General features: G+C 46.0%; 1 pseudogene; it reads right to left on the bottom strand.

Annotated features, from left to right (window-relative positions):
* Positions 1–779: 779 nt before the first annotated feature.
* The window catches only part of LOC115144882 (protein unc-13 homolog A-like), a 71,618-nt pseudogene continuing 65,310 nt past the window's right edge, over positions 780–7,087 (bottom strand).

Here is a 7,087-nt window from a genome sequence, read left to right as displayed (position 1 = left end):
AGGGAAGGGAGGCAGTACAGTGGGCTGTAGAGGGAAGGGAGGCAGTACAGTGGGCTGTAGAAGGAAGGGAGGCAGTACAGTGGGCCGTAGAGGGGAGGCAGTACAGTGGGCCGTAGAGGGAATGGAGGCAGTACAGTGGGCCGTAGAGGGGAGGCAGTACAGTGGACTGTAGAGGGAAGGGGGGCAGTACAGTGGGCTGTAGAGGGAAGAGGAGGCAGTACAGTGGGCAGTAGAGGGAAGAGGAGGCAGTACAGTGGGCAGTAGAGGGAAGAGGAGGCAGTACAGTGGGCTGTAGAGGGAAGAGGAGGCAGTACAGTGGACTGTAGAGGGAAGAGGAGGCAGTACAGTGGGCAGTAGAGGGAAGAGGAGGCAGTACAGTGGGCCGTAGAGGGAAGAGGAGGCAGTACAGTGGGCAGTAGAGGGAAGAGGAGGCAGTACAGTGGGCAGTAGAGGGAAGAGGAGGCAGTACAGTGGGCTGTAGAGGGAATGGAGGCAGTACAGTGGGCTGTAGAGGGAAGAGGAGGCAGTACAGTGGGCAGTAGAGGGAAGAGGAGGCAGTACAGTGGGCAGTAGAGGGAAGAGGAGGTAGTACAGTGGGCTGTAGAGGGAAGAGGAGGCAGTACAGTGGGCAGTAGAGGGAAGAGGAGGCAGTACAGTGGGCAGTAGAGGGAAGGGAGGCAGTACAGTGGGCTGTAGAGGGAAGAGGAGGCAGTACAGTGGGCTGTAGAGGGAAGGGAGGCAGTACAGTGGGCAGTAGAGTAGACATAATATAAGCCAATCATGACATCACAGGAATACATACATTCCTCTTCTGCAGCCTCAACCTCCTCCAGGCAGTTTAATCAATAATAAAGGATTCAGGTGGAGGTCCTGGAATGGCACTAGATACAGCATGGTCACAATATGAGCTACTACACCTCCAAGGGTTCCCTGTGCTGAATAGCCTTCCATGTGCTGCTTCTAAATGTGAGCGTCATGAACAAGACGGCAAGTGTTCACATACACAGCCCTAGACACTGGTCCTGTTCCTACAAAGCGATCTCAGTCACCATCTGGCAAGTCTCACTGGAGTGGGCAGGACTGGTACTATAGCCCTTGTGAACAGACCCCATGTGCACAAAACCAGGACCAGACAGCCTGGTAAAGAGGCCATTTTAGGTAAATGTGGTCATGTCTACGTTGTGTGCCTGCCCCAGCAGAGGGGAAGAAAGAGACCGTGGGGGTCACGTGTGGCCTGACATCATCATTTGACAAGAGGTTGCTATGGCAACGCAAGCGGTAAGAAACGTATCTGTCTTTAGTCTCTAAATGCTCTCCTCCACGCTGACACATATCGATCAGAGAGGTTGAAGGAGAGAGAGGAGGTGGCTGTTTTCCAAGGCAAACGAATGGAGCGCTGTTCACACACGTAATGTTTTACGATCAAACGAGCAATAAACGTTCCCAAAATTGCTTTACTTTCAGTCCCCGAAGTCAAAGACACTTAGGAAATTCTCAAAGAAACAAAATATACTATAGAATACGCATTCTTTCACTGTATTGTGTTCTCTCCTCTCAATGGCTTTCTGTGATTAACACATTTACACAAACAGGGAACACTGGTGTCTACATTATGTCACTGGTGTAATATGACACACATAAACAGTATATACACACACTCAATCAATTCTTTCTCTCAAACACACACACTGATGAATCACAGGGCTCCGAGGCTTGTCTTCATCAGGTTGCTCTCACTTTGTACTGAAGACAGACAACAGGTTTTACAGGACAAGGCATTTGAAGGTTTCAGGCAGTGTGCTCTGTAACAGGGTAGACAAACAGACTTATAAACTGCGACACAGACAGGGACACTCTTTCAAGTTCAAAGTCTTCATATAGTCTTTAAATATATCATAAATTGACCGATAATATCTCTCTATATAATATATATATATAAACATTTCAATCTATATTTAGTCCAGCCTGCTCTCCTATAGAAAACTCCACAGGGGAATTAAGAAAGGTCCAAAACACATAGAAATACTATCATAAACCAGTCTGTGTAAACCTTACTCTTTGGAATGGATGAGGCCTAAAAGCCTGATGGTCTGCTGTACACAGTTGGTCCTGTTAACTTGCGCTTGGGGCTTGACTTGACATAACGTTATTGATTGATCCATTGGCACTAGTCTAGATAAAGGAAGTGAAAGGGCAGGTAATATACAGTAAGTAATAGACAAGAGGTCAAGGCTACAAGATCTTGATCTCCAGGACCATTTAGATACCTATGCATGGAACTAGTCAATATTGGCAGAATCTAGTTCAAATGTGTGATTGGAAGAGCACAAATAGACATGGCCCATGCTATGAGAAATGGAGAGAGGGAGAGACAAAGGAAGACAATATACTCTATCAAGGGATAGTTCAGGATTTTGGCAATGCAGCCCTTCATCTACTTTCGTAAGAGTCAGATGAACTAGCGGATACCATTATGTCTCTGCGTTCCCGTATGAAGGAAGTTAGAGGTAATTTCGCAAGCCACTTCTAACTAGTGTTAGCGCTAGGTTAGCACAAAGACGTGAACTCTTCGCGCTGTCTCCTCGACTAGTTCCACACGAGGAATTAGCTATTTAGCACTGGCTGGCGAAACTACCTCTAGTTGCCTTCATACTGGACTCAGAGACATACAAATGGTATCCACGAGTTCATCTGACTCTGGGAAAGTAGATAAAATCCCAAACTATCCCTTTAAACTCTCTTTGTGTGAATGTGTTGTAGTAAGTTGGTCTGTTTTGTGAGTTTGTTGTGTTTATGATGGCGCTGAGCGAATAAAGACTTCTCATCCTCGGCCCTCCTCGGGAGAGCGCTGATCTGACTTGAGCTTGACGAACTCCTTTGCCACGTCGTCGTTGTTGCGCTGGGACAGGATGCGGAGGACGGTGAGGCCCGTCTCGTCCATGTGGACCCTCTTCCCCAGGGGGAGCCAGCACGCTACGCTGCCCCGAGAAGACATGTCCTTCAACTGCATTACGGCTATGCCCACGGTACGGTCCTCCCGGGCGAAGCAGTAGTCCTTCACACACACCTGCAGCTCGTAACACTCTGTGCCCACCTCGTTACTGAGGGCGCTGCAAGGAGAGAAGACAGAGACTCACAGCTTAGAGTCAATGACACGGATTCCACCACTTTGGAATGTAGAAGTGTGATCAGGTAAATAGATGAAAAGCTGACAGGATTCCCTCTTTAATATTCAACATGGTCACTTCCAATAAGATGCCACCAAAATCGCAAGATGCTTTGTACCACTGAGGCCAGACTGTAATACTCACTATGTGAACGTTTCGTTGTATTTGGGGGCGTAGCTGTTGTTCTTGGATTTGGTGGCGTACTTCCTCTTCTTGTCAGCTAGATGAGGACCAATGATGTAGATCTCAACGAAGGGACGGAACACCCCTGTGGTCTGCCACCTCAGGTCATTGGCTGCCACCACTGAGACAGAGAGGGAGAGGACAAAATAAATAGATACGGGAGGTCATTTATCAACAAGGTTTTAACACACCCCGTCCAACAAAGCCAAACAGACATTTTCTGTGGTATGAGTAACCTTCTGACAACAATTTTTAAGACATGGTAAAATGAAAGATCTGACAGAATTGACTGGACACTGACCTTTGACGGTGACCTTGTGCTCTCCAGTGTTGGGGTGGGTGAAGATCTCCACGTGGATAGACACCTCTCCCACGGCGTCGTCCACACCAGAGCCTGACAGGGACAGGGGCACAAGTCACTCCTTTGTGGCCCAGAGTGGGGCCTCTTTCACTGCTGTAGGCAGGCCAACACTATAGCCAGAATATCTTCCCTTCAGCCCATACTCCCTCTGTACAATACAGTCATGATAGGCTGTATGCTTAAGTCTGGCAGATGTAACTGTCTGAGGGTGAAAAAACAACATATTTCATATGGCTTGAGAGAAATAGGCTTGTATGAGGGGACAATCAGAGAATGCAGCTATAAGTGGTTTGGGGTTGTAAAGAACTTTTCAGTTAACAGTTCCAGGCAAACTAAATATAAGAAGCATCTGATGTTATTAAAGTTCTTTGGATAATTTCATGTAACCACTCATAGCTGCCCTGTGACTCTGCCTGCCCAGCCCCAGGGGGTAGGAGCCTTTCAGTTAGGATTCAGTGGTGATGGTAGTGGGAGGCAGGTCAGAGGAGACTGGTAGTGAGAGAGGAGAGGGTTTTCACAGGCCTCCTCTACTGCTGCAGGGCAGAGCAGAGTAGGCAAGTAACATGCTGAGATGGATCCAGTCAGATGGACAAGCCCATTCCTTGCCGAACCCTTTACACAGAGCAAGCATGGCAACTAGAGGGAGCTTGCTGTGGGAGCAGTCCAGCAGCCCAGTCACATTTATACTGAGGCAGGGTGCATACATGTCTACTCTGGATGGTTCTGACGTAGAATATGTGGACAACTACAAATACCTAGGTGTCTGGTTAGACTGTAAACCTATTTCGCAACAAAGCCTCCTTCACACAGCGTAGCGTGCTGGGGCAGCAGGGTAGTCTAGTGGTTAGAGCGTTGGACTAGTAACCGGAAGGTTGCAAGTTCGAATCCCCGAGCTGACAAGGTACAAATCTGTCATTCTGCCCCTGAACAGGCAGTTAACCCACTGTTCCTTAGGCCGTCATTGAAAATAAGAATTTGTTCTTGACTGACTTGCCTAGTTAAATAAAGGTAAATAAAATAAAAACTCATGCTGCCAAACATACCCTCGTAAAACTGACTATCCTACCGATCCTTGACTTCGGCAATGTCATTTACAAAATCGCCTCCAACACTCTACTCAGCAAATTGGATGTAGTCTATCACAGTGCCATCCATTTTGTTACTAAAACCCCATATACTACCCACCACTTCGACCTGTACGCTCTCGTTGGCTGGCCCTCGCTACATATTCATCGCAAAACCCACTGGCTCCAGGTCATCTATAAGTCTATACTAGGTAATGCCCCGCCTTATCTCAGCTCACTGGTCACCGTAGCAACACCCACCCGTAGCACGCGCATCAGCAGGTATATTTAACTGGTCATTCCCAAAGCCAACACTTACTTTGGCAGCCTTTCCTTCCAGTTCTCTGCTGCCAATGACTGGAACAAATGGCAAAAATCTCTGAAGTTTAAGTCTTATATCTCCCTCTCTAACTTTAAGCATCAGCTGTCAGAGCAGCTTACCGGTCACTGTACCTGTACACAGCCCATCTGTAAATAGCCCACCCAACTACCTCATCCCCCATATTACTTACCCTCTTGCTCTTTTTCACCCCAGTATCTCTACTTGCACATCATCATCCGCACATCCATCACTCCAGTATTAATGCTAAATTGTAATTATTTCGGCCTCTATGGCCTATTTATTGACTTGCCTCCCTACTCTTCTACATTTGCACACACTGTACATATATTTTTTCTATTGTGTTATTCACTGTACGTTTGTGTATGTGTAACTCTGTGTTGTTTGATTTTGTCGCACTGCTTTGCTTTATCTTGGCCAGGTCACAGTTGTAAATGAGAACTTGTTCTCAACTGGCCTACCTGGTTAAATAAAGGTGAAATAAAAAAATAAAAATAAAATGTCTATAGAGTGCTTGTTATCTTGCGACTACAAGGGGAATTGTGCCCAGAAAGCCAACAGGATTTGAACTGCACTTGACCAGGGAATGTGTGTACCTCTCCACACAACACAGGATAGCCTGGGTTTGGGCTCTAGGGCTAGGAGTTCTTCGTTCCATGCTGATAGGCCTGGGGGTGGTGAGCGTTAGGGGGATACACGCAGGGCCCTGTAGCGGGCTCCAGTCAGGCACGGACATCGTTTGTCTGGGAGGGAGGAGAGATGATGGTGGAAATTGTAGGTAGGTCGGTTGACTGAATTTCTTTCCCTAAAATGTGAGTTTGTAATTTTTTATGTCTTAATCAGTGGTGACTGAAAAACGTTAGTGTGCCGGTGAGTTCTATAGGAGGACAAACAAGTTCTGTCTCTGTCCAGGGGCATGATGGGACTGTCAGTCCTCAAGTCACTCAGAGGGTCAGAGGGTGCAGCACAAAACTTTTTTATTTGGAATAAAAGCAAGCTAAACTGATTATAATTAAACAGCTGCACAATACAGTACAAATTAGAGGGCTTCTTTATTGGAGAACTGTGTGTGTCTAAATCTCTGAGGAGGAGGAGACGTGAAATCAGACCCCCAGAAAGTCCCTCAGCTCTAATATACACTACCAGTCCAAAGTGTGGACCCACACACACATTCAAGGGTTTTTCTTTATTTTTACATTGTAGAATAATAGTGAAGACATCAAAACAATGAAATAACACATATGGAATCATGTAGTAACCAAAAAAGTGTTAAACAAATCAAAATATATTTTATATTTGAGATTCTTAAAAGTAGCCACCCAGCTTGACAGCTTTGCACAATTTTGGCATTCTCTCAACCAGCTTCATTAGGTAGTCACCTGGAATGCATTTCTATTAACAGGTGTGCCTTGTTAAAAGTTCATCTGTGGAATTTCTTTCTTTCTTAAATGCATTTGAGCCAATCAGTTCTGTTGTGACAAGGAAGGGTTGGTTTTCAGAAGATAGCCCTATTTGGTAAAAGACCAAATCCATATTATGGCAAGAACAGCTCAAATAAGCAAAGACAAACGACAGTCCATCATTACTTTAAGACGTGAAGGCCAGTCAATCCAGAACATTTCAAGAACTTTCAGTTTCTTCAAGTGCAGTCGCAAAAACCATTAAGTGCTATGATGAAACGAGCTCTCATAAGGACCGCCATAGGAAAGGAAGACCCAGAGTTACCTCTGCTGCAGAGGATAAGTTCATTCAAGGTAACTGCACCTCAGATTCCAGCCCAAATAAATGCTTCACAGATTTTAAACAACAGACACATCTCAACATCAACTGTTCAGAGGAGACTGCGTTAATCAAGCATTCATGGTCAAAATGCTGCAAAGAAACCACTACTAAAGGACTCCAATAAGAAGAAGAGACATGCTTGGGCCAAGAAACACGAGCAATGGACATTAGACCGGTGGATATCTGTCCT

Source organism: Oncorhynchus nerka, linkage group LG17 (genome assembly GCF_034236695.1).
Source record: "Oncorhynchus nerka isolate Pitt River linkage group LG17, Oner_Uvic_2.0, whole genome shotgun sequence".
In the NCBI taxonomy this organism is placed as follows: domain Eukaryota; kingdom Metazoa; phylum Chordata; class Actinopteri; order Salmoniformes; family Salmonidae; genus Oncorhynchus; species Oncorhynchus nerka.
Note: the sequence above shows the minus strand (reverse complement) of the source record. Positions and strands in the feature narration are given on the sequence as shown.